This window comes from Bidens hawaiensis, unplaced genomic scaffold (assembly GCF_021521415.1).
Source record: "Bidens hawaiensis isolate Kalapana, Puna unplaced genomic scaffold, B.hawaiensis_p1.1 tig00013245_1, whole genome shotgun sequence".
In the NCBI taxonomy this organism is placed as follows: domain Eukaryota; kingdom Viridiplantae; phylum Streptophyta; class Magnoliopsida; order Asterales; family Asteraceae; genus Bidens; species Bidens hawaiensis.
Genome location: NW_027492119.1, coordinates 329,356 through 352,480, shown reverse-complemented (window position 1 = coordinate 352,480; position 23,125 = coordinate 329,356). Strand labels below are relative to the sequence as shown.

Below are 23,125 nucleotides of genomic sequence, written 5' to 3'. Positions count from 1 at the left end.
AATAAGTATGTTTTCAAAGTTAAATAGTTGATTGACAACACAAAAAAAAATAGGTTTACGATAAATTACCCAAGGCATAAATCTTCCCACGCAATTTTCTTCCTGCAAATACAAAAAAAGAAAGAGGAAATTACCTAAATAGCCCTTTTGATGAGAGAGAAAAGACAATATAGCACGTGAAATTTCAAATTCCAAAAATAGCCCACCAAATTTAACGTCCTCATGAGTTTTTGAGATTCCCCGTGAGTTTTCGTGGACGAATAAAAAACTGCCATGTGTTTTCCATTTCCACCTACGACGCTATTTTTCATCCCAAATCCTTCTTAAACGTTAATTTTCACATCAAATCTAACCTGATAAAAACCAACTTTAACGTGATGTTTCAAGCTGTTTCCGTCTCCAACGTGAGTTTTCAAAAAAGATGGTTTTTATGTTTTTTTTTAAATTCATCTCCAAAGATGAATTTCATTTGAATTTCGTCTTTAAAAAATCATATTCATAATCTTCTACATCTTCTTCTTCATATTCATCTTCATCTTCATCACCTTAATCATCTTTCACACCCATTAATCTTCAACCCAGTTACCAACACTTGGGTGTTTTGGGAATCGAATCTTTTTGATGAAAAGAGTGAAATATCAAATGGGGTTTTGAAGAAAATGAGTTCTTTGATAGATGTGAAGTTTAGCCGTGAAGCCATTGATGCTGTGGGATGAAAATAGAAGCTTTATATAATTAATGGTGGTAAAGAAGGTGTTGTTTATGATGTAAATTCCGATGAGTGGTTGCCGATGCCGGAGGGGATGGTGGGTGGTTGGAGAGATCAGGTGGGGACGATGGATGAGGAAGTGATATATATGGTGGATGAGTTAAAAGGTATGTTGAGTAAGTATGATGATGTGGTGGATGTATGGGTGGATGTTATGGAGGATGAGATGTTTAAAGGGCATGTGGCGGCGGCGATGGATGAGGTGATATGTAGGGTGTGTGTTGTCCGTGGTGGTGGTGGATGTGGTGGCGGTTGGCGGTTTTAGATAGATTCATATGGTGATGGTGCCGGTGGTCGGAAAGATGATGAAGGTGATAAATATGATAAAGAAGATGAAGATGTTTAAGGTTTTTTGAAATTTACAAAATTCATTTGAAATTCATCTTTGGAGATGAATTTCAAAATAACTTTAAAAAACATAATTTTGAAAAGTCACGTTGCCGATGAAAACAGCCTGAAACATCACGTTACAGTTGGTTTTCTTCATGTTATATTTGATGACAAAAATCACGCTTTAGACAGATTTGAGATGAAAAATAGCGTGGTAGGTGGGAATGGAAAACACATGGCAGTTTTTTATTCATCCACGAAAGCTCACGGGGAATCTCAAAAACTCACGAGGACGTTAGATTTGGTGGGCTATTTTTGGAATTTGAAATCTCACGTGCTATATTGTCTTTTCTCTCTCATCAAAAGGGCTATTTAGGTAATTTGCTCAAAAGAAAACATTCCAATATCACCTTAAGAACAAAATTTTCGCTTTATAAACTATAGATTTAACACATATTTTGTTTTAGAAATGGTTTTTGCCACTTTGTGTGTCCAAAGTTTTTACAATCATCGAGTATTTCAACCTCTCCTCTCCATTTTTCGGCGACTCACCACCATATTACCAGATCTGATTTCGTTTTGGTCTGTGAAGTCTGAATACGTAGTTTGTTCCATTGTTGATGAAGGAGTCCGGTTGGGGAAGACAACCGAGAAACAAGAGATTGTGGCCGGCATTTGGCGTTTTGGATCAACAGCTTCAATCGCCCTGTCAATTCTAGTGTAATCAGATAAATCTGAAAAGCTGGATTTGCTTAAATTCGAGGAATCAAAAACGGGTGAAATTGATGAAGTCTTGGTTAGAGGCGAGGATTCAAATTTGTAGAGAAGGTGTTGCCGGATGCACTCATGTAAACGGGTTGTCGGAAAAACGCCAATCCTCTAGGTGGTGTTTTTTCGCTGGACAGGGTGTGCTGGTTTGGTTGTTGATTATGGTGGTGGAAAAGACACATGGGAGAAGAAGATTAAGAGGTTGTTTAAGAAGTTAAGATGTCTAACTGATTAAGAGCTAACATCCAAATCATTTAGTTGTCTCTTAAATTTAACTATTAAAAATGCTTTATGAAGCATTAAAAGGTGCCATTTTAGTAAACCACATGTACTCTATCTTTAACCGATTCAAAGGGATCTTTTTAACCACTTTTTTTTTGTTTTTTTGTTACAATACAAATCAAATCAATTTCCTTCTTTTTTAAATAGTAAAAGTGTCATATTTTATAAATTAGTGTTGTCTTCCATGCTAGGGAGCACTGGTGTTACTTGTGGTAAATTATTTGGATCATACTTACCATTTTAGAAAATTGAGGAGAAAGACACAATCTAGGTAAACATACAATATAGGTAACCCTGGGGAAAATCTGTGTAATTAACTCTTCATTGACCCTACTATAGCTTTGCTATTGGTGGGATATACTGAGTACGACGATGATGATGATGATGATGATGATGATGATGATGATGTTTTTAATACAATCGTAATTTTTAAATTCTTTGTAGCACTTGGACAATTATAAAAGATATGGGTATGCAAATTAAATGATAAACGATAATAAATTATTTGATGTCATACTACATCTCACTGACCGTGTTGTAGCTTTGAACGTGTAATAACAGATTTGTACAGATATTGAGACGCGGATATGAGAAATGCACTTTAGATGTTCTAACCTGGTTCTGTGTGTGTGTTTTCTGGTATCGCTCCTGTGCCTGAGATTTCTGCATCAACTGCATCAACAAAGATAAGTGATATGTTATATATAACATATGATGACAAATAATTTCTAGATTGTTAGTTAGACATCAGTTCTGGTGTATGCATACAATGGCAGCAACCAAACAACAAAAGTATATATTATAGGAAGATGGAAGTGGAGGACATGTGATTCTGGTGTACCGATAATAAGGTAAAATGAGGAAAGAGAAGCTGTAATTACCCAATTTGATGTCAAAACACTGAACAAGTCCTTTTACAATTTCACAATTGCGGCCTTGTTTTTGGCAGTTGCTACAGGAATGCGATAGATTAAAAAAAATGGAGGTGCCAGGATAGAGAAGAGAAAATATGTGGGTTTCATTAAATCCTGGAGTACTTGGGGTTTGCAAAGGTAGCTGCACTACTTGGCATGAATGTGAGAGGTTACCTGGAACTGTTTTATTTAAGTAGTTATAGTAGAAATTGTAGTCTTTGCAACTGTTGTAGATATTGTAGTTATGCTGCTCAAAATACGTGACACTATCTGTGCATTTGAAGAGAGTAATGGGATCAACTAGTGAAATAGAATACAAAAGAGGGCTTGTCTTTGGAGAAGTGAAATTATTCATAAGCGCTTCACAGCATTTGTTATTCGCAAGCTCATTAAGTTTTTTGTTCCAGATGAATAAACGACCAGAATTATGATCAATATCCAACTTGCTAAATATCTCATACCAGCGTCCTCCAAATTGAATCTCCCCGCCTTTCAAAGTACAGCTGACCTTGATCAACCCACATCGTGTGTCCGCGACATTGTAAAACGGATACTTGAAAGGGGACAAATCCGGACAACTGAAACTTGCTGGGCAGATAGGCATAGTTATGTTTGTAGCAGAGTGAAGGGGTAGTAGATAGGAGAAAATAACAGACATAAAAAAGAAAACAAGAATCATTTTAAATTCCAGCAGAAGGGATTATATATAACTCTAACTCTACATTCTTCATACAATATATTGCATTATTATATATATATATATATATATATATATATATATATATATATATATATATAGTTTCAACCTTGGAGACAATATTTAATAATTTTCACATTGACAACTCAACTTACCCTTTTTCTACGTACGCCATAAATAATCGAAATTCCATCGCTTTGGACATTTTTTTCTACATTGACTAACACATTTTTGACTTTGACTAATTGATTTCTGTCCTCATTAATTCATCCTTAACCCCTTTCTAACGCCAATAGGACACGCTTTGAAAGGTTCATGTGGTTACCAGTTTCCCCCATCTAACACGTCTGATCAGTTACCTAAAACCCAAAGTTTAAGAAAAAAAATAAATCATAGAAATCAAATTCCATATTACTCCCTCCGTCCCATTATAAGTGTCCTAGTTTCAAGCCTTTCTTATTTAACTTTGACCGGCAATATTTTTGTTTGTGTTATATAATACTTGATGTAAAATATATGAATGGATTGGGTTTTAAATGTATTTTACATTGATATAATTTTTATCAATTATTATATGACAGGAACAAAAATATTTACGGTCAAGGTTGCAAAAGAAAGACTTGAAAAATCAAACTAGGACACTTATAATGGGACGGAGGGAGTATTAAATTGACAATATAACATCCTGGAAGAATATGAAGAGAATAACAACATTGTGTATCACTACTAGAAATCTTAGCATATGCAACCGCTGTTGGTCGGAAAACGGTTGCATCTGCCTTGTTGCGACCGCTTTGCAACTGAAAATGTAGTTGGAAAAATGCTCGCCATTGCTCTACTGCGACCATTTTGCGACCATTATTACATTTCGACCCTGCTACCGTGTTGCCGTCGCATATTTTGCAACCGTTTCTACAGTCGCAAATTTTGCAACCGTTGCTGCTGTCGCAATTCTTCATTTTCCATCACTTTTTGCGACCAACTTACGCCTGCTAGCTTCAGACGGACTTGCCACCATATTTTTGTCGCAATGCAGTGAAACTATTATGTTGCAAATCGATCAAATTTTTATATATGGATGCAAGCACAGATAAAACTAAATTTCTTTTTATCAAAGATGTTCAATACAAAGTGTTATTCGAGTTCTATAAATATATAATATTAAATTTTACTAGCAAGACACACTTTCCGGTAAAAAAAGACTCTACATACCCTTTCTTGTACACGTATTCAGGAACTTGTATACAGTCCTGGATATCTGAAAATGTCGTCATCGATCCTGTTCCTCATGGCCCGCTCATAAGATCCTCCTAATGGAGCTAACTGACCAAGATGCTTGTATCTTCATATAAACCATGAGGCTTTAAGTCTTCTGTTATCACAAAGTCAGACCTCATGTTAACTTTTAAAATTCAAAGATGTAAAACCGAACCTGAAGCGACAAAATCTATCAACTAAAAGATTCTCTAAAATGCAAAGATCCTTCTTGTGTTTTCATGCATTCTTCCATGTTGTTGAAAGCAAGATAAGAACTTTGTTTATCTGCAACCTGTGAAAGCGTCGCTAAACTGCATTAGCGTAAAGAAACCGATAGCTTAATCAACAAATGAATAATGATTAATCAAATAATATTATACAAGAGTAGCGAAATACGTGAGCAGTGAGTGACTGACGGTGCAATTGGTTGAGTTAAGGTTCTTGGAATCGGAGCTGATAAAGTCTCGATTTCCGAAGGTAAAACACGCTCGGCTCTTGTAATATTAGCTAGTTCGCTCGACAGACCTGGTGAGGTCAACAAAAGGTTTGACCTTTGTTAGTTTATCGAAAAATTACATATCTAAACAGTTAGACCTTTTAAATTTGATTCTACAGGGTTGTAAACGAGCTAAACTGAGCCAAGCCAAGTTAGTCTCACGCTCAACTCAACTCATTTACAAACCGAGTCAAGCCAACTAGGTTCATTTACAAACTGACTTGAATCATTTCAGCCTATTGTACTCGAGCTTGACTTGTATAAGACTTGAGCCAGCTCAACAATTTAAAAAAATATATTTTGTATTTAACAATAAAATTTGGGTTGTATGTAGTATATCTTAAAATGTGGGCTTTGATTATAAAGAGTCAACACGCTAGTTAAGCATGCCGAGCATAACTCGTACAAACAAAATTATGATCACACCATGTTTTCTTGAGTATTAACGGGGTTACACAAGCATTCTGCATATATATGACTTTTTCAACCCAAAAATGTAGTGAAAAATAGTGAACAGGTCATGAGCATTCTTCATATATATTAATGGGTCAATGAAAAACAATGAACAATGTTTGCAATTTAAATATAAAGAGTTGTAGATGAAGGGTAAACATATTGCATATTCTTTGATATATTTGCATAGAAGACAAAATAGGACACAAAAAACTATTAAGCTGAACAAGGTAATACAATTAGTGTTTACGACTGGAGATTTTTAACGACGCAATGATCAATTATAGGCTGGCATGATCTCTTAATTAGAAAATGATGAAATATTGTTGAACCTCTTTTTTTTCTTAATGAAATATTTTATTTTCCTAACACTCCCTCTCAAGTTGAGTAGCGGGATCTCCGATATTCAACTTGACAAGGCAATTGCTGAAGATTCTCCCATTGATGGCTTTTGTTAATATATCTTCTAACTGGTCTTCTGATTGAACGAACGACAACTCTATAATTCCTATTTCATGTTTTTCTTTGATGAAGTTTCTATAAACTTCTATATCTTTGTACGATCATGTTGAACAGGATCCCAAGATTTTTATTGCAGCTTTCTTATCACACATGATCCTACTGGCTTCGATTTGAGGAAACCCAATCTCGGTCAAAAGTTTTCGTATCCATAGTACTTCCGCTAGGCCTCGTTTAATACCGCGAAATTCAGCTTCGGCACTGGATAATGCTACCACCTTCGTTTTTTTTTTGCTTCTCCATATAACTAAGTTTCCTCAAAATAAGGTAAAGTATCCTGATGTTGATCTTCGATCATCTCCATGTCCTGCCCAGCCTGCATTAGTATATAGTTAGATCTTCAGATGACTGATAGGTTGAAATAGAACTACATAACATGTTGTTCCCTTGAGGTATCTAACAATCCTCCATACTATTTCCATGTGAGTTACTTGTGGATGGTGCATAAACTTTCTGACCACCCCAACTACATATGCAATTTATGGACGGGTATGGGAGAGGTATATATCAGTTTTCCTACTAGGCGTTGGTATTTCCCTTTTATAGTCAATTCTGTTTCTTCTTTCACATGGAGTTTTTGGTTTACTATCATTGGGGTGTCGGAAGACTTGTAGTCTATCATTCATGTCTCAACAAGAATATCAAAAATATATTTCTTTTGACATATACTATTAACACACTTAAAAATAACCTGAAACACCGGTCTTCTTGTAATTTAGCAAATTTGGGATCAAATTTCAGTTTTGATAAGAATCCCCGCCTTTATGAAAAGATCCGAACATGAAATCATATTGAATATGGTGCTTTCACAAGGATTCATGTTTGCCATTATTATGACATAAAGAGATAGGTTGATAGCATGTATAACGAACTTAGCATGATTTTCATTGCATCAGTGATATGAATTAGGTTCAGTTCGACATAAAACTTAGATGGACATCACTCATGAATTTGTGATGCCTCATATCTCTTCTCAAAGCGTATTTGGATTTCCCCAGATCACCCCAGTTTGACTCCAACCCCTTAGTGCTTGATCAATAAATTTTGAAGATATTTAAACAATATTTTAAGCTTTAAGGTTGAACGCTGGACTTACAAGCCGTCCGGACTTACAGACCTTTCATTCAGAGTGTTTAAGACTTACTTGAATGCCCCACCCCTGTAGTTCTAGTTTGACCCTTTAAGCCTTTTGAAAACAAGATTTTAATTTATCTATACATATACACACAAGGAACTCAAAGCAAATATTTTTTTTAAATAAAAACCACAAAGTTTTTTGGTGATCAAGACACTAACGGGCTCATGTATGACTGGGTAATTACTTTTCTGCCTATCATTCGGAGAGATGTATATGGAGACATGCACATTTATTCAAAATGACTCTCCACAGTAAGTTTAGCAAATTTTCTTTATATCACTTCAACTTTTACGCATCATGGAAAGCTACCATGCAAATCAATGACTGTTCTATAGCCTTTTAAGCCTAGTAACTTCACCCGTTAGGCACACAAAAAAAATTGTCCTATCACTTTCCAAAGGTTGGATCAATTTTCATTTGAAAATCTTTTGAAGCTTCTAAAAAGCTGTTAATTGAATAATCATATCACTTCTCAGAGAATTACAGAAGGCAGTTTAAAAACTCAGTCACCCCGATCACTCTTGGTTCTCAGGTGAATGGCTATCCCGTATGTCCACAAGCAGTTAACAGGACCAAACACATATGTAAATACGTGTCCCTAAAACATAGAATAACCGACATAGTTTTAAGCGAAAGAATCAAAAACACCACGCATCACAATCGCCCCGGATGCTTTCAGTCTTTAGGTGAATGGTTATCCTGTGAGTCTACTAGTATATGATAGGACCAAACACATATAAGTATATGTCCTTCAAACTTGAGCAGCCGACATAATTTTAAGCGAAAGTGAATAATTTTTTTTAATAAAAAACGCACACACACTCTTTTTGACTCTTTTGATTTTTCTCCCCCTAAATATATGCAAATTTAGAAAATATGTACAAATTTATCCTAAAAAAGACTCAATCCTTGAAACGAATTGAAGCTTTTTAAGAAAACCCACAAGCACATTAAATCAGCCTGTTCCGACCGGTTTTGTAAATAAGTCCGCCACATTATTATCAGTGTGAACTTTCTCAAAATGAATCAATTTTCGGTCGTAACAGTCGCAAATAAAATGAATTTTGATATCGAAATGCTTGATTTTTGAGTGCTGAATCGGAATTTTAACAATTGCAATGGCAACATCATTATCACAAAAGATAGGGGTGTCAAGAAATTCCAAACCGTAATCCAGCAATTGATATTGCATCCAGATAACCTGTGAGCAACAAGCTGACACATTAACATATTCAGCCTCGACCATGGATGTGGATACCGTTTGTTGTTTCTTTCATTGCCAAGAGACGAGACGATCATCCAAGAACTGACAACCGACAGACGTGGATTTCCTGACAATGTCATCTCCACCATAATTGCTATCGGGAAAGGCATATAGATCAAAGTCTGAGTTTTTGGGATACCAAAGACCTAACTTCGGCTGTCCCTTCAGACATCTAAAAATACATTAAACAACAATTAAATGAGAGAGTTTAGGGTTAGATTGGAAATGGGCGCATTGACAGACAGCGAACATGATGTCAGGGCGACTGGCGGTGAGATAAATCAGGGACCCGATCATCGATCAATAGTACGTTTGATCTACGGGATCCCCTTCAGGATTAGAGGACAAGAGAGGTATTTCCGCCATAGCAGTAGTTGTACTCTTGGAGTCTTGAAATTCAAATTTTGCAAGCATATCTTCAACATACTTTCCTTGATGTAGCAAAATCCCTGTTGAACTTTGACGAACCTGCAACCCTAGAAACGTTGTCATTTCCCCAGCAAGCTCATTTCAAACCTCTTCTTCATCACTTCTTCAAACTCAGAGCACAACCCAACACTAGTAGACCCAAAAATAATGTCATCCACATAAATTTGAACCAGAATCAAATCTTTCCTAATGGTTTTAAGGAACAGAGTTTGATCAATGGTCCCTCTTTTATAACCATGACCCAGAAGATAAGCCATCAATGTAGCATACCACGCCCGAGGAGCTTGATGAAGACTATACAACGCTTTATCTAACTTGTAGACATGAGTGGGATTCTTTGAGTCTACAAACCCCGGTGGCTGGTGCACGTAAATCTCCTCCTTAACTTCACCATACAGAAACGCGGTTTTAACATCCATTTGATAGACTGTAAAAACCCATGAATGACGCATAAGCCAGAAAAATCCAAATGGCTTCGAGTCTAGCTACGGGAGCATAAACTTCAGTATAAACTAACCCTTCAACCTGACGAAAACAGCGAACGACTAGCAGTGCCTTGTTTTTAACAATAACCCCCCGTGTCGTCTTGCTTGTTTCGGAAAACCCATCTCGTATCCAATGCTTTCTTTCCCATCGGCAGCTCAACCAACCTCAATACCTTTAGCTTATCAAACTGATTTAATTCTTCATGCGTAGCATCCATCCAGCTCGGTTCCTGAAGATCCATTTCTACCGACTTTGGCTCAATCTGAGAGATAAAACAAGGAAACAAACAGCTGTTTATGTGTCCGGTCTGACTTCTGGTGGACACGCATGTTTCAAGAGTACATATGACATTCTCAATTGGATGATTGCACTGGATTCTTTATGGAATTGATTGTTCGGGAACAACACCTGTAGAAGGTAAGTTTGATAGCTTTTCATCAACCTCAATTGAGGGGATTCTTCCATCCAGAGGCTGTCGTTCTATGTGAGTACGTGGTGTTGGCAACGTATTCATTCAGAATAACATCGAGAAACAAAGTGCTTCCGAAAATTTGACGAATAGGATTCCCCCCCTCAACTATTGGAGTATTTTCTGATGAAGTTGGTGAGGGCACAATTTCTGTAACCTCTTCTTGTTGATTGACAGACAAAAGCGGAGAAGCATCGGGTGATTTTGAAAGATCATCATCTAGAATGAGACACAACATGTAAGTTTTCTTTCTCAGTATCTACGGTAGCGGCACCCAGAATATCCGTGTCGATGACAGGAAACACATTGAAAGGTTTGAAGAGTTCATTGTAATGAACTGTCAGTCGGGACCAACACGTGCATCGGTCTCGTTTTCTTCCAACCAACGTACATCATATGATTCAAGTATCTGCTTGGTTGACTTGTTGTAGATTCTGTAGGCAGTACGACCAGCATAACCAACAAAGTAACAATCATCAGCTTTGGCCCCAAATTTTGGTGTTGATTCAAAATTTTAGTAGAGCACACGGACAGCCAAACGCTCTGAAATGTGCAAATGTGGGTTTGTGACCATAGACAATCTCATATGGAGTTTTCATTTGAGACTTGTTGATTAGCACCCGATTTTGAACATAACACGCCGTATTAACAACTTTTGCCCAGAAGAATAACGTAAGTTTTGAATCACACAACATGGTCCTTGCCACCTCAATAAGAGTAATGTTTCTCCTTTCAGCAACACCATTCTGTTGCGGTTTCCGTTTAGAACTGTATTGTCTAAGGACCCCCTTCTTAGAATAAAAATAATTCAATGAAGCATTCTTGAATTCCGTGCCATTGTTGCAACAAATTCCCTTCAGCTTTAAATTGAGTTGATTCTCCATAAGCACTACGAACCTCTTAATCAATTCTGCAGTTTCACTCTTATCTGACAAGAAAAACACCCAAGTAAAACGTGAGTAGCCATCAGTAATAACGAGACAATAAGAACTACAAGAAAGACTCAAAACATGAACTGGACCGAACAGATCCGTATGCAATAATTGAAACACTGTTGAAATGGTATTAAACAATTTTGGTTTATGAGATTTTAGATTATGTTTACCCTAGGCACAAGCCACACACTTTTCAATAGTGACAAAATATTTGACTGGTAAACCACGCACCAAATCATTTTTAGCAAGATGGTTTAAGTTTTTCACATTTGCATGACCAAGACGACAATGCCAAAGCATGGCATTATGTTCTGAAACTTTTGAAAACAAGCAAGTTATTTCATCAGGAGCATGTTTGTTCATGTCGATCACGTAAGAATTATCTTTTTTTTGTGATCGAACAAGAATCCAGTCTTCTGGTATAATGATACTAGGTTTTAAAATCAAACACTCTCTATTTGTGAAATGAGTTGAGAAACCTTTATCACAGATATGTGACACGCTCAGTAGATTATGCTTCAACTCAGGAACAAAGTTAACATTCTCAAATTTTAGAACACCGTTACTTACAGCACCCTTCGGTGTAATCTTCCCCTTTTCTCCTCCCGCAAAGGAAACATACCCACCGTTGTCATGTGCCTGGAACAGCCACTATCAACATACCAAGGTATGATGATATTCCTCCATAGCTGTTCCTGCACAATGTGCGAGATTAGTTAGACTTTGGTTACCCAGTCCATAGTTACACTGGGTGAACCTGACTCATCTAAAGTTTTCACAGGTTGCAATGACATGTCCTTTTGATCATCTAATATAGAATTCGACGTCTCTCTTACCGGAGATTTAGGCAACCATTCATGTCTACCATTGTAAGATTTGGCATTATTTGTACGAATGGCTGACTTGGTCTCTGATATGTAAGTGGGAGAGACAAGTGATTTTGTCTTTTTCACTTGTTTTGGTTTAGAAGTTGTGTTCGTTTTTGAAATAGAAACAGTCTCTACCACCTCTACGAAATATGTTAGGCTTGGTCTGATGAGGACTAAACCTACCATATTTGTTTCTGTACCAATAATCGTCAAAGGGACTATCCTGGTTATACCTGAAATTTCGCGTATAGGTATTACGAGGTATATCGATAGAATCCATAGTAGGGAACATATGGACGATGTGGACAATTTCAAGCAATATGACCGGGAGTGCCACGGTTAAAACGCATTTGACATTTTATATAGAATTTATTATGGTCAACTCCCTGTCTGGACCGGTTGTGCGGACCAGTTTGCTTTATCTGATGTTTACTGCTTGACACATGATTTGACTTACCACCCTGTTTGTTATTAGAGCATCCCTCTTTAACAAACTTAGGCAATGAGTATTTATTAAGATTCAAAGTTTCAACGGAATCAACAACACAAGTATCTTTGCTCTTAAAAACAGAGCCCACACAAACAGTTGGAATAACATAATTCAAAACAGGTAATTTTAAAGGAGCATAAGAATTAATGTCTTTATTATTTGAACCACATGAATCATCATCCTCATCAGTCCAATCCTCATTGATTACTTCTGCACATGAGGCAAACACATTAGAATCGTTCACTTTTGAAGTGGACGCAGTGGCCTTTACTGAGTCAACTTTTTCATTTTTAGTAGGTTTACCATACTTCATGTCATTTACCTTTTCTTCCTGCTCTTTGGTAAGAGGAAGGACAGTATAGTTGTCATTGTATGGTGGAGGTACTTTACTGTATCCTATACCCTCTCCTTCATTTTCTTTCCACCATAATTGATTTTCAATCATGGAATTGACTACTTTACTGGAAACGTCAAATTTTCTAAAATCTAGTTCAGCTCTTTTAAATTTATTTGTTAGATTTGAAACTTCTAACTTACAGGCTTACAGTTCAGTAGTTAATTCAACTATCTTCTGTTTGGCATCTAGATGGTGACGACATTTTAAACTGAAATCAGATTTGAGTTTGGAAAAACCCTTTATCTGTGCCTCAATTTTATCTAGAAAAGCTTTTTCATTTTTCTTAAGTTTATGGTTTTCGGATTTCACAGTTTCCATTTCTCTAAGCAAATTACTATTGTGAGATTTGTAGAGATCTACTTTATTAACACAAGCTGGAGAACATAGTTGAGAACTTACCTCAGATGAGCTGGAGGAGGTGAAAGCCATAAAAGCAAATTGAAGTTCCTTAACTTGTTCCTCAGCAGCATTTTCATCTTCAGCATCTTCAATGTGAGCAAAGTTGGCAGTCAGATTATTTATGTTGAGAGCAGCCATTTGATCATTCTAGGAGAACTGTTGAGCTACCATTCCCCTTTCACCATCACCCGAACTACTCCCAACTTCTCCTCTTGCATTTCCCACAGGAACCAACGCCCTTTCCATGTTTCCTTCCTTAGCTGGATTGGTGCACTCACGAGAAAAGTGACCTAGCTCGTGACAGTTGTAAAATCTCAGAGTATCTTTATTAAAACCCACCTGGAACATTCCAATTGTTTCTGCCCGTTCTCTTAGTGAATTTATTAGCACGAAACACTACCATGGCGATTTTCCAGGAGATATCCATCTATTCTACATCATCAGGATGAATTTGGTCAAGTTCGGCAGCTACTACTAGTTGAACCTGATCTCCAGCAAGAAACGTGTTGTAGCAATTCATAAACCCTGCCATCAAGGCAATGTTCTCTTGAGTTTCCTTTGAGATGGTAGGAATCTGACTGGAGCTTTGACTAGACGAGGCACTAGATGTTGGAGGCTTAGTGGTAGCAGTAAGTGGTTGAGCAGGTTTAGCAAAGAACACTGGAGCTGGTCGCGGTGAGGCTTGGGTGAATTAACCCTGAGCGGATTTAAACATCGAAAAGTTATTTTGAGGTTGAAACTGCTGTTGCCCTAGGGTAGCTTTGAACATTGAAAAGTTTTCTTGTGAGATAAGTGCATTGTTTGAGGCAACAATGTAACCAGCTGCGTTGTAAGAGTTTGCATGGTTTATAGCACATTGTTTGTCATCCATGTCACATGCATTGATGATAGCCATAACCTCAGACAGTGTCAGCCTGTTGAGATCTTTCTTCTTCTTGATAACGGCAACGTTCATATCCCAACTTTGAGGCAAGGAGTTCACCAACTTATTGTTTGTTTCAGCAGCTGTTAAATTGATGCTTGCAGATCTCATCTCAGTCACAAGAGCTATGAACCTATGAAGCTGAGTTTCCAACGACTCTCCCAGAATGCGATTGAACATGTTAAATTTTTGTCGCAACAGATCTTGACTCCTCCTCCTCATGTCTTTATTCCCTTCATATACTTCAATCAATGCTTCCCATAGTGCCTTAGTAGATTGCAGTTCTCTAAAGCCCAATGCAATCTCAGGTGAGAGTGCCATAGTCAAAGTTGAAAGTGCCTTTTCATCTTCTTCTATTTTAGCAAAATCATCATCATCATACAACTCAACAGGCTTCACAACAACTTCCTCAGAGTTCTCACGTTGGTAGGTGATGACTTGAGGACCTCTAACTAGGTATCTCCAAACTTTAGCATCTTTCATTTTAACGTATTTCTCAAAACTGAACTACCACTCACTAAACCCCTCATGAGACAGCAGACGGGGTACGCGAGTAGTAGTTCCCATTATCGAGTCCAGTTCTTGATGAAGTGAAACACTGGATGATCCATTACCATTAGTTATTAGGTCCATCTTAACTTTCAAAATCCAGTTATCCTAAAGTCCAAGAGTCGAAGCCCAACCAGAATTGATCAGGCCCAAGTGTAAGATTAGCCGAGAACGTGCACAGTCAGCATTGACCGAGAACCCACGTTGACCATTGACCGAGAATACACGTTGACCGAGAACAAATGTTAACCGAGAATAAATGTTAACCGAGAACAAATGTTGACTGAGAACTCAAAGATTTGACGGAGGATGTTTGTTTTAAGCCGAAAACGATGATTTCTTGTTCAAGTATTCAGAGTCTTGGCCGAAAACGATCAGAATAAATCAAACCCATAGAGAGATTTGCCGAAAACCTTCAAATCAACCCGAAAACTAATTAAAGTGGCCGAAAACTAGAATATCAGTTGATTTTGGTAACAACTGATTCTCTAAATTAGTGGGATTTAAATATTTTCCAAAGATAATATAATCTTTGACCAAAACAATCCTTTTCTTCTTCTCCGATTAACAACTCGCTGAAAAAATCACCCACACCACCAAACACACCGAAATCTTGAATCTTTTGATATTAAACTAGAGCCTTGAATGGTTCAAAAGGCTCCGATACCGATTGTAAATCCCGTGAACGGATATTTCAATATAATATCAACTATCTCAATGTTATTACGGAATATAACACGACAAGATTCAAGACAAATAACCAAGAACACAAATCACACCAAAGAAAGCTTCAAAACATACGTATATTACGTCAGATGCTTAAGCCAATTATTACACAAAACTCGTCCAACTTCAATACTTGCGAATGGACAACCCACAAACCCAAGCCCATATAGGGAAAACCATAACCAAGCCCAACAATAAGCCCAAGCCCACCGAGATCACAAGTTGATCTCGGTTTACATACACACACCAAAACGCATATTACATTAAACAAAGATTAAGTACAAACCAAATATATATTGACCCAACAATAAACGATCTGAAATAATCAATTCCATAATTAGGACGAAGATTAAGGTGCAAGACATTAAACGGGTATTCGGGTTCGAAATGTGGGTTTAAGGGTTTGGTTAAACGGGGTTGGATATAATTATAATATAATAATAATAACAGAAATTGAAAATGGTCCCGGAGCTTAAGAGATGGAAACAAAATGAGATTAAACTTAGTTTAGGGTGAAAAATGCACTTAATTGAAAGTTATTTTCTCAAGTTGAATAAATATAATTACCAATAATGATAAATTATTATTAGCTTGATAAACGTGATATTAACTCTACAAAAATAATCCGAACACGAAAGCAGGTCCGGTATTAAATAAATGAAAAACCGAGTTGTTACAGTCTCCCCTACTTTAGGGAATTTCATCCCGAATTTAAAGAATACTATAACAAACCATTAAATTTCTAGGAAAAGAAAATTTTATATATAAATTTTCTAATTTATCATAACACATAACTTTGAATAGTCAAAACAACGCTCCAAATGAAAATCCGATAAGGACACTTATATATAGGATGTACTTATAGAAGGACACTTATATATAGGATGTACCAGCGGCGTATCCACCATGTACTTATCATCTCTAAATTTGTACCGTTATCTCAACTATTTTCGATTCTATATTACGACACACAATTGCACGCATTATGATATCCATGCTAGGACTTTCATAATTAGGTAGGCCTCCATAATTACTTAGATCGTCGGATGGTTCACATAACTCGTCCGATCGTGTGGGTTACAAAACATCTGATAAACATGATTTTGAGAAACAAGAGTTTTAATACGTCTTTGATGCAGCGGTAAAACGATAAAGAAGAACTACCACGTTGATTATGTGAATACCCGTGATGAACTTCACCAAAAAAAACACTCCCAATTCCCACCCAACGGTCAAGGAAAGTGAAGATAAAAATATTTATATCTGAAATTCAAGTCTGTCCATGGATAATACATCAACACCATATTAATAGACTTTCTAATACGAAATGGGCCCAAAAAAGACCATGGGCCAAGCACAAACCCAAAAATAAAAAGATAGAAACTGACAAAAATCATAAAAAGGGCCATAAATTTATTTAGGAGGCGTTTTTGGGCTTCGGACAGCCACATCGTGATCCTCGTCTCAAGATTTGATTTGACTGGTAGCGGGCTTGAAACGGAGCTTCGTGGACTAAGTTATGCCCGTTTGCGTGGGTCACCTTTGGAAGCATGATCATGGGCCTCCAAATATAACATGGCACACTCTTCAATACTTGGGCCTCCATCATTCCCTCCTGGATAGAAAAAATTTTACCTCGAATCTGCAGTGACTTCATCATCAGACGAATCCCCATGAAACGGCAGCAAGTGTTTGACATTGAAAACATCCGAACAACGAATATGACTTGGTAACTTCAGACGGTAAGCATTTGAATTTATTTATGCACAATCTCCATTAAGACTTTCTTGGCTGACAATTTATTATACTCCCCAACTGGAAAACGATCTTTAGTCAAAACAGCCCACACAAAGTCACCCACTTCAAAATCAACTTGCCTACGCTTTTGGTCTACAGCTCGTTTGTACTTTGACTTAGTGTGGGCCAAGTTTTCCTACACAGCTATATGAACTTCATGTAACCCCATCACAAAATCTTGTACCTTCTTGGGAACAGAACCCGGAACAGGAAGTGACATCAAATCGAGAGGACCCCGGGGCTTAGCAAAATAGACCACCTCAAACGGGCTAAACCCAATACTTCAATTAACAGCGTGATTATGAGAAAACTCCGCCTGGCATAACTTTTGATCACAAGACTTCACATGATCACCCACAAGATATCGTAACAGATTACCAAGTGACAGATTAACAACCTCTGTCTGCCCATCCGTTTGAGGGTGGTAGGCACTACTAAAGATAAGATGAGAGTTCACCATTTTCCATAGGCTGCGCCGAAAATGACTCAAGAAATTGGTATCCCAATCAGAAACAATAGAAGATGGTAAACCATGCAAACGATAGACATCCCGAAATAATAACTGAGCCACATTAACTGCATCTGTCGTCTTCTTGCAAGGAATAAAGTGCACCATTTTTTGAACCGATCAACAACAACAAATATCGAATCGTTACCCCTCTGAGTCCGAGGTAACCCTAACACAAAATCCATACTAATGTCAGTCCAAAGCTGTGAAGGGACTGGCAAAGGCATATAAAGACCCAAATTAGTAGCCACACCCTTTGATACTTGAAAATTCGACACCTTTTATCATAAAGATCTACCTCTTTCCTCATAGTAGGCCAAAAGTAGGAAGACTGCACCAAATGTAAAGTACGGTCATGACCAACAAGACCTTCCCCATGTAACTCCTGAATGATTTTCAACCGAAGACTAGAGTTAGGAATACATAGCTGGTTTCCCGTGAACAAAAACCCGTCATGAAAAAGAAAGTCTGACTTCTGACCCGCTTGCACATCCTGCAACACAACTGAAAAATATAGGTCAGTGGCTAACTGCTCACGAACAACATCCAACCCCAGCACATTGACTCTCACAGAAACAAGTTGATTTCCCCTCCTTCTCAAGGCATCAACAACTCGGTTTGAAACGCCAGTTTTATGTTTGACCACAAAAGTAAACTTTTCAAGAAATGCTAACCAACGTCCGTGTTTATGAGATATCTTGTCTTGCGTGCGAATATGTCTTAGAGAATCATGATCAGTGTATAAAACAAGCTCTTTATGAAACAAATAGTGACGCCAATTCTTTACAGCTTGGACCACTTCATAAAACTGCAGGTCATAAGTACTATATCTCAACTTTGCCCCCGTTAAATTCTCGCTAAAATAAGAAATAGGTCGATCCCCTTGACTAATAAACCCCCAATCCCAACCTTCGAGGCATCAATATGAAGTTCAAAACCTTGCGAAAAGTTAGGCAATACCAGAATTGGTGTGGTAGTGAGTTTTTCCTTAATAACTTGAAAAGCTAACTCTGCCCCCTCTGTCCAAACAAACGTCTTTCCTTTCATGCAGTCTGTAATAGGGGCCATAATGGAACTGAAGTGTGGAATGAACTGTCTATAAAAAGAAGCAAGCCCGTGAAAACTGCGGACTTTAGTAATGGTGGTAGGAGTTGGCCAGTTTTAAACAGCTGCTACTTTAGACTCATCCACCTATATCCCATCACCAGAAATTACATACCCCAAGAACAAAACATTAGGGTCATGAACACACATTTCTTTGTTACTGCATAGTAATTGTCTCTACAGGGTAAGGTTAAAACCTTCCTGACATGCACGACATGCTCACTGAAAGAAGCACTATAAATAAGAATATCATCAAAATAGACCACCACAAACTTCCCAATAAAAGGCCTGAGCAACTGATTCATCACACGCATAAAAGTAATAGGCGCGTTTGATAAACCAAAAGGCATCACCAACCACTCATAAAAACCTTCACGAGTCTTGAAGGCAGTTTTCCATTCATCCCCAAGTCTAAGACGAATTTGGTAATAACCACTCTTCAAATCCTACTTTGTGAAAATAGTAGCACCATTAATCTGGTCAAGCAAATCATCAAGTCGAGGAATAGGAAACCTGTACCTCACAGTAATCTTGTTGATAGCTCGACTAACAACACACATCCGCCAGGTGCCATCCTTCTTTGGAGTTAACAAAGCGGGAACAACACAAGGGCTTATACTTTCACAAACATGACCCTTAGAAATTAACTCCTCAACCTGTCTACGCAACTCTTCATGCTCTCTCGGGCTCATCCTGTAATGTGGCCTATTGGGCAATGTGAACCCAGCTCCAAATCAATATGATGTTGGATGTCACGCAAGGTGGCAGCCCATACGACAATTTATCAGGGAAAACATCAAAATATTTCTCAAGTAAAGGAATCACGGCTTCAGGAATCTCAACTTCCTCGCGCATCGGTTTCCCTATCAAAACAAAAACACTGTCTGTCTCCACCAACTCATCTTCAAACTGACTAATGGTCAGCATGTTACACTAATGCTTTGTGGTTAACTGCTTGGGCTTGCTAGGAACAAGAGTTATTTTCACCCCACCCAACAAGAAGCTATAAGAATTGGACCGCCTGTTATGTTCTATACTTCGTTCATACTCCCAAGGTCTACCCAACAACAAGTGACATGCATCCATAGGAACCACATCACACTATATACCATCTTTATATGTTTTACCAACAGAAAAAGAAATAAGGGCCCTCTTAGAGACAGTTACCTTCCCCAGAATGGTACATGTGGAGTGGAAGATGATATGCTTAAGCCATTCGAACTCATCAGCCTTTGGTGTATAACATGAGCGCCTGACCACCAAGTTCACTCCCACATCACCGGTCACAACCTTTTCCTCATACTCGGGTTCTTCATCATACTCTAGGGCCTTTTCATACTCTTCATATTGTTCATCGTCAGATTCAACAAACAAATGCCTCTTACCCTCTTGTTTACAGTCAACTTGCTGATGACCTATTTCACCACACTTGAAACACTTCACCCCGCTACTACTAGCCCCCTTAGAAGTTGAACCGCTACTTCACCCAGCTAATACTACGAGGTCCTACACCACCCGACCCCGAACATCCCCCAACAGGGGCTGGTGAATACGAACCGCCCACCTGACAGTTTTGTTTTTCAAAAGCCAATGCCCGTTGGTGCGCCTTAGATTGTTAATGGATCAAAAAGGTTTACAGAGTCCATGATCTGAACCCTTAAACCCCCAATATACCGAGAAACGAGTTGTTCATCGGTTTGTTGAATATCATTACGAGCAACCAAATGGTAAAACTCGGTCGTATATTCATCAACCAACCTGGATCCCTGCTTCAGATTCTGCAAGCATTGATACATCAACCGATGAAAGTTGTGGGGAAAAAAACTGGTCCGCAAGAATTTTTTCATCTTGGCCCATGTCACGATCCGTGAATTCCCCGAGTCTATTTCGTGTCAACTTCACTAGCGATCAAAGGTACCCGCTTATTTTCAGGAACCTCTCGGAATTCAAACACCTCTTCTACAATAACCAACCAATCGATGAACCCTTCCGGATCCAAACTAGTCCCATCAAATTCTGGGATATCAGTTCGGATCCCTGCATCCCAACGCTGGCTTCATCTCCATGTTCTCGCCTTGGTTCCCTCCCGTTCCCCTATTCAGAAGACGAACCATCATTACCAAAAAATGGATAATCAAACTCATTCCCTCCCTACTTTCAGGGGCCTACCTTCTACGATTCATCAAGTCAGCCATTCGATCAGTGAGTTGATCGACCCCTTGATCCAACTGTTGCTCCACACGTCACATAAATCGTTGTTCCAACTCTCGTTCGTAAACCTCATCGATTGGTGTGCTTCTCCTTGGAGGCATTTTTGAGCCAGTAATTCGACTTTGATACCAACTGATGCAGTGGTAAAACGATAACGAAGAACTACCATGTTGATTCTGTGAATACGAACTTCACCAAAAAAAACTCCCTATTCCCACCCACAGGTCAAGGAAAGTGAAGAGAAAAATATTTATTTCTGAAATTCAAGTCTGTCCATCCATATTACATCAACATCATATTAATAGACTTTCTAATACGAAATGGGCCCAAAAAAGTCCATGGCCAAACACAAACCCAAAAATAAAAAGATAGAAACTGACAAAAAAACGTAAAAGGCCCAAAACTTTATTTAGGTGGCGTTTTTGGGCTTCGGACAGGGGACGGTTTGCCACAACGTGATCCTCGTCTCAAGCTTCTATTTGACTGGTAGTGGGCTTGAAACGAAGCTTCGTGGGCTAAGTAATGCCCGTTTGCGTGGGCCACGTTTGGAAGCACGATCATGGGCCTCCACATATAACATGGCACACTCTTCAATACTTGGGCCACCATCAGTTTTGGTTATAATTAGAAAACATTGCAAAAAAACGAATTGAATTTTTTGAGTTATTTTAATATTAATATTAAAATTAAACATCTTTTGAAAGTATAGTATTGCAAACAGTTGTCTTTGCAAAGATAGATTTTATTGCAAGAGCATAATCACTTAAGATTAATAAATTATTAGAATTGAAATTGTTTAAAACCAAAATTCTAATAAACATTTTTGTTACAATGTACAACTGAGAAAGATAAAATGTGTTTAGATAAAAATGACAAAAAACATTTTCCATGATAAACTAAGTTATGATTAAAGTGATTTATCTAATTTAAAATAGCTTGATTAATTAGATCTACTTGAATAATTGAAGTTGATTGAATATAAGTATTTTGATTAGGTTGCAAGGTAGGGTTTAATAGAATAAGTTTGGAAATCTTGAGATTGATGAACATGAACATGACTGAATAAAAAACACACCTGACATAGGTGATCAGGATTCCCATAGTCGTAGCAATTACAAGTTGCAATGTACATTAGAGCAAATATCGTAACATGGGTTTTAGAAATAGACGACATAGATCATTGTGGAACGTCCTGTGGTATGTGGCAAATATTAATGAGATGATCAAACGAGTACATTGGGGATAAACGTTATAAGGATTGAATTGTGTAGTGATAGTGGCAAGCGAAACATAACGAGAGAATTTTGACGTAAGCTTTTTGTTTGAGACGTAATGATTTTGTTGAGATTGATTCTTAATTTGATTAACAGCATGTAGTTGATGTTTAGACTTGCGTTTGTTATTATTGTTGATATGAGAATGAGTAGGGGTAAATGAATCAAAATTACCAACAATTAGTTTAATGAACGAGATTGAGTTGATTGTATTTATGTTTTTGAAATTGAGTTTATATTTTAGAGATCGCAGGAGCTATCTCCTTGACTAAACATGTGGTCATCAGGTGGTTATAGAAAATAAATGTTTGACGTGGTTTAATGTTGAGAAAACATTATATGATTAAGAAAAATGTGATTCAATGAAAAGATTGGATAATTGTGTAGATTTCATATGAGTTATTGTGTAAACGAAACTTAAATATGTTATCATGATGTTTATTCATAACTTAAGGATAAGTTAGAATCTAAATTGAAAATCAATGAGTTAATTTGATGAGTGAATGAGTTTTATCAAAGTTTAATATGTTTTAACAAATTAAAATTTGAGGTTAAATACTTGAATATGTTAAATAGTTTATGTATACGATACCATGAGTATTCACTTAATCGGCACACAAGTGTGGCGCCCCATTAACTCATCAAAATGAGCATTAAAAGCTAAATAATTGAG

The 23,125-nt window shown here is 37.5% G+C and overlaps 1 pseudogene across 1 annotated transcript in view; it reads right to left on the bottom strand.

Annotated features, from left to right (window-relative positions):
* LOC143543675 (rust resistance kinase Lr10-like) overlaps positions 1–23,125 on the bottom strand; it is a 47,757-nt pseudogene that overhangs the window by 1,165 nt on the left and 23,467 nt on the right. The window contains exons 2-4 of the transcript XR_013137120.1: positions 3,031–3,788; positions 2,765–2,812; positions 70–102 (exon numbers count right to left, since the gene is read on the bottom strand). The product of XR_013137120.1 is annotated as a rust resistance kinase Lr10-like (transcript). The remainder of the gene's footprint in view (positions 1–69; positions 103–2,764; positions 2,813–3,030; positions 3,789–23,125) is intronic.